This window comes from Pogoniulus pusillus, chromosome 7 (genome assembly GCF_015220805.1).
Source record: "Pogoniulus pusillus isolate bPogPus1 chromosome 7, bPogPus1.pri, whole genome shotgun sequence".
NCBI lineage: Eukaryota > Metazoa > Chordata > Aves > Piciformes > Lybiidae > Pogoniulus > Pogoniulus pusillus.
The window spans coordinates 34,430,824-34,443,196 of record NC_087270.1 but is presented as its reverse complement, the minus strand read 5'-3'; positions in this window follow the sequence as shown (position 1 = coordinate 34,443,196).

Here is a 12,373-nt window from a genome sequence, read left to right as displayed (position 1 = left end):
GTTACCCGTCCTCCCCCCCCTCCCCCCCTTAAGAAAATCACCCAGACTAGACTCAGCAGCTGGAAATTAAAGACTGAAGCTTTATATTTACAACTTAGCACAATACACAAGCAGATATTTACAGTATCTACAGCTATAGACAGAAATAGACAAGTTAAAAAGTAATACAGAAACTCAACAGCTCTCCCAGAAATCGGAGTCCCCAGGAGGGGCTCCCAACCACCCTGCCACCCCCTGTCCACCCCTCTACCTTATCCTAGACTTTGCCTTACGTTCAAGGTGCATTTGGCGAATCAGCCAGGGGGGTTAGAAAGCAGAAGGATTAGTCACACAGACAGCAGGTTAGAGAGAGAGAAGGGAGGCAACCAGAGCCAGAGAGCAACTCTGTTATCTATGTTTGTGTTCTTGCTCTTATACATCTAAGCAATCCTATGAGTGAAGTAGACATCACCATTGTGCCCTTTTCACAGCCTATCATCTAATTCCCCTCACTAAAATATCCCAGCTAGGCTCAAACCAGCACAGCTTCTTTGCTTATGTAGTTTCTGAAAAGGTCATTTATCTCAATGACTACTGTAAGCCAAAGATAAACTTAGAATTGTTCATGATCCATCATAAAATGTTAAATTAACCATTGGTTTCTAGCTGTAGACATTTTGCATGCCATCAGCATACCAGAACCATAAAACAAACAAACAAACAAAACCAAATAACCAAACAAACAAACAAAAAAAACCAAAACAAAACTAAAGAAACAAACAGGAAAAAAAAAATAGTACAACAGCAACAACAAAAAAAAACCAACCCCCAAAAACCCACACCCAACCATGTAAGAACATCTGGTTAGTTTTCTTTTTTAACAGAGGATATACCGTACATGGAGTCTCAGAGATGTGGTGCATGCAATAAAAAAAGGAAAAGGTCTCATTTTCTGTCAGTTTTCTTGTCACTCTCCAGCACAACTCTCTGTGCCCTGTTTTAAATACTCTAGTAGAATTTAATAGAAATGGACCTTTTCACAACAGTTCCCATCATAAGGACAAACTTTCTAAACAAATGAAACATAGAATCATAGAATGAGTCAGGGTTGGAAGGCACCACAAGGATCACCTAGTTCCAACCTCCCTAACATGACCAGGGACACTCTACCCTAGAGCAGGCTGGCCAGAGCCTCATCCAGCCTGGCCTTAAACACCTCCAGGAATGAGCCCTCAACCACCTCCCTGGGCAACCCACTCCAGCCTCTCACCACTCTCATGCTGAACAATTTCCTCCTCATGTCCATTCTGAACCTACCCATCTCCAGCTTTGCTCCATTCCCCCTAGTCCTGTCACTCCCTGAGAGCCTAAAAAGTCCCTGCCCAGCTTTTTTGTAGGCCCTCTTCAGATGCTGGAAGGCCACAAGAAGGTCACCTGGGAGCCTCCTCTTCTCCAGACTGAGCAGCCCCAACTCTTTCAGTCTGTCCTCATAGCAGAGCTGCTGCAGCCCTCTGAGCATCCTTGTGGTCCTTCTCTGGACACGTTCCTTCATTTCCACATCCCTCCTTTAATGGGGGCTCCAGAACTGGCTGCAGTACTCCAGGTGGGATTTCACCAGAGTGGAGTAGAGGGGGAGAATCACCTCCCTTGCCCTGTTTGCCACACTTCTCTTGATGCAGCCTAGGATCTGGTTGGCCCTCCAGGCTGCAAGTGCACAAGTGCAAATGGATGTCCAACAGGCTAGAACCACATTTTACAAGTACTATTAATCAATCAGGTCTGTTATGACTAGACAATTTATACAAGTACTTGACAAAAAAGGGTGGATTTTAAATTTTTAATGATGCATCATTAATTAATTAGCACAATTTAATAAGAAGCTCAGCTTCCTACTGTCCGTATTTCTTGATGGAAAAGAAAATGACTATCCAAAGGTTTTCAGTGGCTGTTAGGAACATCTAAATGTGCAATTTCCTGGTCTTAATTTGAAGCATAATGTAATATTTTCATGGGGCATCAAATATGGAAATGCATTAGTTCCCTTAGCAGATATGGGCTTATATCAAAAGAAAAAAACAACATTAAATTCTGTCAGATGGTACATTTTTCACAGCTGCAGAAATCTTTCAGTCTTATAGATTTCTCTTCTTCTTCATAACCATTTGAAGCTCATTTACCTATGAATTGCTCCATCTGAATTCCAGTAGTTGGAGTTAGCTACAGTGGTGCAGATCTGGAGAATGATGAGAAATTGGCTTCTGTCAGCTATTTTTTGCTAAGCAATTCCTCTGACAGCAGCCTAGATTTGGTCAAGTAATTGGCCAGCCCTAGAGCTGTGACTGAAATATCTGCCCAAAGACAATAGCAAATGGAAAGATCCCTGAAACCTCTCAATTCTCAAAGAACTATGAATTTGAAACTTTGGTGTATTAAACTGTATGCTTACTATATTTTTGCTTGATTTGAAATATTTACTTCTTCAGACATTATAAGATTATTGTTATATATGTTGAGATACTGGAACGTGTCCAGAGAAGGGCGATAGAGCTGGAGACAGGCCTGGAACACAGCCCTGTGAGGAGAGGATGAGGGAGCTGGGGTTATTTAGGCTAGAGAAGAGGAGGCTCAGGGGTGACCTCATTGCTGTCTACAACTACCTGAAGGGAGGCTGTAGCCAGGTGGGGGTTGGTCTCTTTTCCCAGGCAAGCAGCAAGAGAAGAAGGGGACACAGTCTCAAGTTGTGGCAGGGGAAGTATAGGCTGGATGTTGGGAGGGAGTTCTTCACAGAGAGAGTGATTGGCATTGGAATGGGCTGCTCAGCGAGGTGGTGGAGTCTCCGTTCCTGGAGGTGTTGAAGAGAAGTCTGGATGAGGCACTTAAAGCCATGGTCTAGTTGATTGTCTAGGGCTGAGTGCTAGGTTGGACTGGATGATCTTGGAGGTCTCTTCCAACCTGGCTGATTCTATGATTCTATACAATATATATATAATATATATATACATATATAAACAAATCCTGGAAGCTATTAAAATGATAATTTGCCTACCATTATACCTTTGTAAGGTATACATTTATGACACAAAAGTCTGTAGTTTCCATTACTCCACAGTCTGATGTCACTATTTCCGAATGGACCAGTCGAGGCAGCAATTTTATAATCCCAGACTTATGTCATTTCAGGGTTTTTTTGTTTGTTGTTTGGGTTTTTTTAAATTTACTCATTAGAATTTATAATCCAAAGTCTTGTCTATGTAGCAGGGGAAAACTGGCCTGGTACCAATTGAAAGCTGGTAGATGGCAAAGTGAAAGGATCCGATATTTTTCTTGAGGTCTTACAAGATATGCAGACTAGACTGTTGGGGCATTCCAGAGTGTCAAGTGTTCTCTGGAAGCACAGCATGCCCATTTGTTTAGATTAGATCAGATAGTTCTTAGCAATACTCTGAGCGAAGTAGACAGGGGTGGATTGTGCTAGTTTGAAGCAGGGTAGAATGTTTTGTTGAGAGAAAGTAGATAATTGGTTGAAAAAGGAAAACAATGGTGATGTCTCCTTCCCTCAGAGTCTTGCTGAAGAAGAATGTAAACATTAGATAACACTCTCACCATTTTGTCTTCACTTTCTGGCTGGCTTCGGACTGAGCTACATCTCCCTAACCTCACTGCCACTAACCTTGCTTCTTAACCTCTTGGCTGAACCTCTATTCTTCCTTAGGACTGGGGTAAGGTTGAGAGGGGCATGGGGAAGGTGAAGGGATGGTTGAGAGCCCCTTCTGGGGACTCAGGTTTCTGGGAGGGGAGTTGTGTTTCTGTATTACTTTTACCTTGTATATTTCTGTCTATAACTGTATATACTGTAAATATCTGCTTGTATATTGTGCTAGCTGTAAATAAATAGCTTCACTTATATTCCCAGAACTGGCTGAGTCTAGTTTGGGTACCTTCTTTAGTGTGGGGGGGCAGGTTACATCCAAACCACCACATCATCCCTCCTAAACTACCACATTGTCTCGTTGTTTGTTTATGTTATTCTTGAATGTTACAGCTCAGCTCCCAGTCCAGGTTATTGACCTGTGTGAATTAATGACTAAGCAGGCACAGAATCAATGTACACAAGAGCATGAAAACACATAGAGCCTCTGAAAGATTCTCAGCCCTTTTCAGAGACAAACTACATTTCTGATTTTGCTGTCTGTGGTACATTGGAACTTGCAAAGTCTAATTAAAGTCCACAATTTTATTGACATGACAGAATGGCAATACTATTGCATTTCTATATGTAAATTATGGCATGAATTTACCATGTGGTCAAGCTTATGATGTCAGATTGCCCTTTCCTTCCTGAACAAGGTACAAACATATTCTAATGCATGTGAGACTGCCATCAATGTCAATGCAAGACAATAAGAGAGAGCATGTGGTGCCAAACACTTGCAAAGTAAAACAGGGGGTGAAAGTCCTCTGAGAACTGTCATCCACTAAGGGCTGCTCAAAGAGAAACATGTATGAATTAAGGCACCTGTTCTCCTTTCTCCTCCAAACATGGTCTCCAACAGCATGTGCTGGTTTTAGTTGGCTGGCCTCACTAAGAGGGATGGGAGGCTATGTATTGGTTTTAGTCTCACGTTGCCCCTAGTGAGGCCAGCCAGCCAAAACCAATACACAGTATAAATTGTCCACTGAACTGGTTGGACACAACTCCCTCTCTCCAGCAACCTTGGAGTGGGATCTCAGCAGCTGCTTTCCCATGGTCCATCAGCAGATAAAGTACTTTAGGGAGCCAGCTTATGAGAACAAAAGTAGGTCCATTTCTCCTTATCACAGGTCTGAAGCCCCTCTTTGGGACTGAAGAGAATGCAGTTTATCCATGTGGAAAGTTTGTATTTCACTGCTCTTTATTGCACAGAGGTTTTATGCTTTAGACCCACTAATGACATATGGCGCAGGATCATAATTTCCTCTTACCTGACACTTAGCTTGGAGAGTTTGGGGGGAACTGACAGATCCCTTCTGGGGCTTCCACACACAGTGGAGTTTTCAGGGATTCATGGCTCTTTGCCTGTGAATCATGTTTATTTGCTCTGTGCATTGCTTCCGTGGCATTCCAAGCTTCACAGTGAATATGTTACCTTTCCTCTGAGTCAGAAACACATTCCTGTTGGGGCTTGCACTACAGCAATGTTATCTGTGCCAACACACTTACTCAGTTGTTCAGGAATCTGCAATTGCTACATCTGCATAATTTTGACCTATTCTCCTCGTTCAACAACCAAGTGAAGTTTCCAGGACCACAGGAAATCTTAGAAGGCTCCATTCCAAAACATACTCTGACAAAACAAATGCCAATTAAAAAACAACCCAAAACACCATAAAACTGAAAAGTTGATTTAAAATTTTTAGTTAATATGTCACCAGTAAGTTTTCTATGCTAATTTCTTGGTCTGTATCCAAGTCAGGTAGTAATCATAGCAGCTACTGCTTTTCTCACTAATGCCATTATGCATCTAATACTTGAAATACCTTCAGTTTTCACTAACCTCAGGATAAATCTGTGATTTAAGTGAGCTTACTTTGAGATTCATTTAGCAGGATAAAATCCTAGCGTGGTTCCTGTGGGGCTTTTGGCAGTGGTAGTGTTCTCTGTGATCTGTGTCAGATGGTATTGTTCTGCTCTGGCAGGGGGGTTGAATTCAACGATCTCCTCAGGTCCCTTCCAACCCCTAACATTCTGGTAGCCTGTGGTGGGATTTTTTTCCTGTAAGTTTTGAAAATAAGGTTTAAAATTAAGAAAAATGGGAAGAGAAATAATTTTGGAGACAGCAAAAATGCCTCAGGTTGCTTAAATGTAGGCAAAATATGGAGTAGCTTTCATTTGCAGTTTTATTTCGTTACTTAAAATAACTGGAACTACAAAAGAAAATGAAAACTAAGTTTGCAGGGAACTTGGGATCCATTCAATTGCAGAGAAAACAACACAAATCAAACCTATTGATTTTATTTTTCATTTAAAATTGTGGAATAATTTTAACCTACTGTCACTATCAAATGTGTGCTTCTCTTCTCCCAATGAAAGCTGAGCTACATGTCTTAACAGGAATCTTGACAAAAAAACATATAGTTAGCTGTTGCTTAACACAGAGTAGCTGTGCCCTTGTCCATCACTAACTTACCTTCACAGAGTTGCATAACTATGTCTGGGAAAATGCAAGAGCACAAGGCATGCCCAAGCAAGAAATGAAAACTCAGTGAGCAAATTAGCTTCTGCTAATCATTGTGTAAGAGCAAATATAGAAAGCATAATGATTTGAACTCACCAAAGGATATCTCTGAAACTCTGTTTCCTCAGTGAGAAGAGTGAGGTGGAGCAAAACCATTATGTGGAAAAAATACTTAGAAGCCTGCTTCCATATTATTCTTCACTTAGTGCCACAAATAATGCTGGGAAACACATACCTTCTCTAGGTCACTTTGTCCAGATGTGACTGACCACAAAGGCAGTCAGTGCACGTGTGCTGGTTTGAGCCTAGCTGGGATATTTTAGTGAGAGGAATTAGATTATAGGATGAGAAAAGGAAACAATGCTGATGTCTACTTCACTCAGAGGCTTGCTGAGATGTATCGGAAACAAGAACACAACTATAGGCAACAGCTGCTCTCTGGTTCTGGCTGCATGCACTTCTCTCTCTCTAAACTGCTGTGTAACCAATCTGGCTGCTTTCTAACCCCTCTGGCCAATTCTCCAAAATCATCTTGAAAATAAGGCAAAGTCTGGAATAAGGTAGAGGGGTGGAAAGGAGGTGGAAGGGTGGTTGGGAGCTCCTCCTGGGGACTCAGGTTTCTGGGAGAGCTGTTGTGTTTCTGTATTACTTTTTAACTTGTCTATTTCTGTATATAGCTGCAGATATTGTAAATACCTGCTTGTGCATTGTGCTAAGCTGTAAACATAAAGCTTCATTCTTTAATTTCCAGCTGCTGAGTCTAGACTGGGTGATTTCATAAGAGTTGGGGGATGGGCAACACCCAAACCGTCACAGCACTTCAGAGAAGTGGAACTTTGCATGTACCTCAAACTTCCTAAGCTGGAAGGACTGACTGGTGTCAGACTCATACAATCAGCTGAGGACTGGCCCTGTCTCCCTGCTACCTATTACCTCAGGCTTTCTGCAGCCAGAAACTTCAGGGTTAGAAAGATTCCAGGCATTCACTTCACACTGAAGGCTGAGGAGGAGCTGCCATTGGGTCTGACTTACTGGTAGCCAGCTCAACATCTGCATGCAAGACTGTGGACAGTAGCTCAGAACTAGGGATGTTTTCACACAAAGTGTTTCTCTTACCAAGGTAATAAGGACATGCACGCTTTTCATACTTCTTGGAAGCTACTTTAATATTCTATAGTTCAGATCCTTATAACTTAACCAAGAAAGCTAACCAGGAAAACTAAAACACCTTCTGGAAATGAATCTAAGTCATGTACTTCTGAGTAACTGCAGACATTTACAGACTAGGAGCTGACAGCTGAACTACTAGTCTAGACTCCCCTGAGAGTGAAGAGGAATGGGTATTTCTAGGTGCCATTTATTATTTCCTATTGTAGATTTATAAAACAGACACAAGAACTTATTAATTGTCCCTGTCTGTTCCTCTCATAAACTCTGTGTTTGTTTCTCCCATAGCCTACACCAGAAAACTAAGGCTGCTTGATGAAAGGTGTTTCTGCAAACAGGTAACGTTAGGTGATAATGGATTCCATCTCATCCATCTCTAGTGGATGGTAGTTTGCTTACCTTGTTATTTTCTTTGTTGCATAGACCTAGTGCACTACCTGGGGGTTGTTCACTGCCTTCTTTTATTTTAGATGGCATGTTAAAATATAGAATGTTTCAGGACAGCATGACTTATGCTGGGAAAACAGCTGAAACACTCATTTTAGTCATCTCACATTAACTGAGGTAGAGATTATATTTGCAAGTCAAGAGAGATGTTGAGATACTGGAACATGTCCAGAGAAGGGTGACAAAGCTGGTGAGGGGCCTGGAGCACAGCCCTGTGAAGAGAGGCTGAGGGAGCTGGGGGTGTGCAGCCTGCAGAAGAGGAGGCTCAGGGCTGACCTCATTGCTGTCTACAACTACCTGAAGGGAGGCTGCAACCAGGTGGGGGTTGGTCTCTTCTGCCAGGCAAGCAGCAAGAGAAGAAGGGGACACAGTCCCAAGTTGTGCTGGGAGAGGTCTAGGCTGGATATTAGGTAGAAGTTCTTCACAGAGAGAGTGATTTGCCATTGGAATGGGCTGCTCAGGGAGGTGGTGGAGTTGCCATTCCTGGAGGTGTTGAAGAAAAGCCTGGCTAAGGCACTTAGTGCCATGGTCTAGTTGATTGTCTAGGGCTGAGTGATAGGTTGGACTGGATGATCTTGGAGGTCTCTTCCAACCTGGCTGATTCTGTGATTCTGTGTGCAAGATGTGACTATTGAAATACTTTGAGCTGTGCAGTCCTCCTGTTTTACTTACACATGTATTAAAAAGTGAAAAAAATAAGATGTTTACAACACATCAGGAGTTGCCTTATTATTAAAAGTACATTTTATAAAATAGTAATAAAAAAGGCCAAAAGACACCAAACAAAACAAAGCCAAAAATCAACCCTGCACTTCTCCACATACTTAAGAGAACCATACAAACTCAAAAGTTCAGTATTATTCATTTTTTTATGACTGCAAACCAGTAGCATAGAAGGTTTTTTTCTGCTAATTTATCCAGCAATGAACAAATCTTTTCCCAGTTAAGCTTTTCAAAACCAAACATCCAGCTCCAGTGAATTTTCACAACCAAGTGAAAACCAAGAAAGCAAGTTTTAAAAAGGAAAGATGACATGCACTGCCTGGCACTGCTATTAAAATTTTGTAGCATATTTTAAGATAAATTACTTCATCATTTCATTTTTTTCCTCCTTTTTATATCTTTGAACTGAGTTTTTGACAGACTTATTAACATTTCTTTTGTTCATGTTTGAGTGCTGAATTATCTTTAATTGCCATGAACATTCTGCCTGCATAAAAGAATTAATAAACCACTACTGTCAACTTTTGCATGTATATGTTCTGCTTACACATGAGGTATCAAAGACTGAGAAGAGAAAAAAAAATTAATGTGAGTAAATTAATATAAATGGACCCAGGAGCTCTTTTAGAATATAGAATGAAATTCAACTTAAGAAAAAAATATTCATTTTCCCTTTGGGCTTTTCAGAGTTTTCCACATCTTTTATCACATCTAAGGAAAGAAACAAATTTAAGATTTCCACTCATCAAACAAAATGCTATATGAAACTTCCTCTAGGACAGAGAATGTTTTTCAAGCTGGATACTGGAGGGGAAGAAAAATCATCTTACAAATCTCCTTCTGTGGTCATTGTGATGGTTTGGGTGTTACCCACCTCCCCATACTTAAGAAAATCACCCAGACCAGACTCAGTCAAGATGGGAATTAAGAAATGAAGATTTATCTTTACAGCTTAGCACAATATATGAGTAGATACTTATAATATAGGTTGGACTGGATGATCTTGGAGGTCTCTTCCAACCTGGTTGATTCTATGATTCCATGATTCTATATAAACAAGTGATAAAGGTAATACAGAAACACAACATCCCTCCCAGAAATCACAGTCCCCAAGAGGGGCTCCCAACCACCCTTCCACCTCCTTTCCACCACTCTACTACCTTATCCCAGACTTTGCCTTATGTTCAAGGTGAGTTTGGAGAATCGGCCAGAGGGGTTAGAAAGCAAACAGATTAGTCAGACAGCAGGTTAGAGAGAGAGAAGTGCAGGCAGCCAGAGCCAGAGAGCAACTCTGTTATCTATATTTGTGTTCTTGTTTTTATACATCTCAGCAAGTCTATGAGTGCAGTAGACATCAGCATTGTTTCCTTTTCACAGCCTATCATCTAATTCCTCTCACTAAAATATCCCAGCTAGGCTTAAACTACCACAGTCATGAGTAAAATATTTTAAATAACATTTCTCTTGATCTACCTGAAAACCCAACAACTCTCTTATTGTTTATAAAAATTGCCAATATCAATATTATTCAAATACTGGTTACCTATTATTCAAAATAATTACAGATTATCATATTAATATTAGTTAAATTGTTACAGATCTAACCATGCCATGAGAGGAGGCCCTCACATGGAAATGATGTGAAACTATAAACCTGCTTACAGGATAGTCTGGCTGTGTTGATCTGTTTCAGTAATACACCACTTTCACAAGTTGCCTGAAAGGACAAATTTTAGCCCTTGTAAGCCTGAGCTCAAACCCATTCCTTACTTCATGACACAGCAGAAGTGAAACTGCAGGCAGCCACTCTTCTGCATCTGCATGTAGGAGGGTTCAGTAGCCACACACTGCACAGGGTAGGAAGCTGAATGATAGTTGAAATCTCTAAGTCTATTTTTAATGTTCCAAAACCAAATGAACTTTGGTAATAGCTTTCACATTGTGCCTACTACTTTGAGTGCTGACAGACTGTGTAACTCTGTTCAGCTTTGCTGGCATGTCATAATTTTCCTTAAGTCCAAATGCATGATTTTTTGGTTACAAAATTTGTGACAAATTGTTCTTTTAAGAGAAGGGGAAGTGTTTATCAATTTTGCTGAATTACAACTGAAAGTTTCACCTGAGAAATTTAAAACTTCAGAAGTAGAAGTCGCTCTTTAATTTGTTTTGCTGAAGGCTTATTATGCTGAATGCATTACTTGTGCATTTTAAAGTAGTTGCGTCTGAAATAATTAATAAATAGCAAAAAAAAACCCCAAAACAATCTTAATAACTCTGAAAAGGCAGGCCAACACTATGCTACTTCTCTGACCAATCTTTCAATTCAACTACTAAACCAAAGTAAATCACAACTGGTCGCAGATACATGCAGAATAAACAACAGCACACCATGCAGAAATGCCTTTCCTGTTGGAAATTACATCTGTGTCTCCCAAAATGATTGATTACAAAATTTCTTTTCTTCCTCCCTTCATCCTCCTCTTCATGCCATCATCAGGCCATACATACTGGCCTGCATCAGGAACAGTGTGGCCAGTAGGACAAGGGAGGTTATTCTTCCCCTGTACTCAGCACTGCTCAGGCCACACCTTGAGTACTGTGTCCAGTTCTGGGCCCCTCAATTCAAGAGAGATGTTGAGGTGCTGGAACATGTCCAGAGAAGGGCAACAAAGCTGGTGAGGGGCCTGGAGCACAAATCCTATGAGGAGAGGTTGAGAGAGCTGGGCCTCTTTAGCCTGGAGAAGAGGAGGCTCAGGAGTGATCTTATTACTGTCTACAACTACCTGAAGGGGCATTGTAGCCACGTGGGGGGTGGCCTCTTCTCCCAGGTAACCAGCAACAGAACAAGGGGACACAGTCTCAAGTTGTTCCAGGGTAGGAATAGGCTGGATATTAGGAAGAAGTTCTTCACAGAGAGACTGATTTGCCATTGGAATGGGCTGCCCAGGGAGGTGGTGGAGGCACCGTCCCTGGGGGTCTTCAAGAAAAGACTGGATGAGGCACTTAGTGCCATGGTCTAGTTGATTGGTTAGGGCTGGGTGCTAGGTTGGACTGGAAGATCTTGGAGGTCTCTTCCAACCTGGTTGATTCTATGACTCTATGATTCTATAGCCTGCACAACTTGTTCAAGCTGTGCTTCAAGCCAGTGCTTCAGAGGACAGGCTGTGTTATAGTTGCCATTATCATTCATTTGATGGAAGTCTAGCTAGCATATGTGAGAGCATGATGGATCATGGTCTTCCATGATCCTCTTCTTTGAAGAGGAGTCCCAGCAAGATATGTCCCATCAGGCAGAAAACTGATTGAGAAATGTCATGAACACAATCTCTGGGGACAGAGTGGCTGGAGAGCAGCCAGGCAGAAAGGGACCTGGGGGTGCCAGTAGATAGTAGGCTGAAGATGAGCCAGCAGTGTGCCCAGGTGGCCAAGAGAGCCACTGGCATCTTGGCCTGGATCAGGAGCAGTGTGGCCAGTAGCACAAGGGAGGTTATTCTGCCCCTATACTCAACACTGGTCAGGCCACACCTTGAATACTGTGTCCAGTTCTGGGCTCCTCAATTCAAAAGAGATATTGAGATACTGGAACACGTCCGGAGAAGGGCAACGAAGCTGGTGAGAGGTCTGGAACACAGCCCTGTGAGGAGAGGCTGAGGGAGCTGGGGTTATTTAGCCTGGGGAGGAGGAGGCTCAGGGGGGACCTCATTGCTGTCTACAACTACCTGAAGGGAGCCTGTAGCCAGGTGGGAGTCTGTCTCTTCTGCCAGGCAACCAGCAATAGAACAAAGGGACACAGTCTCAAGTTGTACCAGGAGAGGTCTAAGCTGGACATTAGGAGGAAGTTG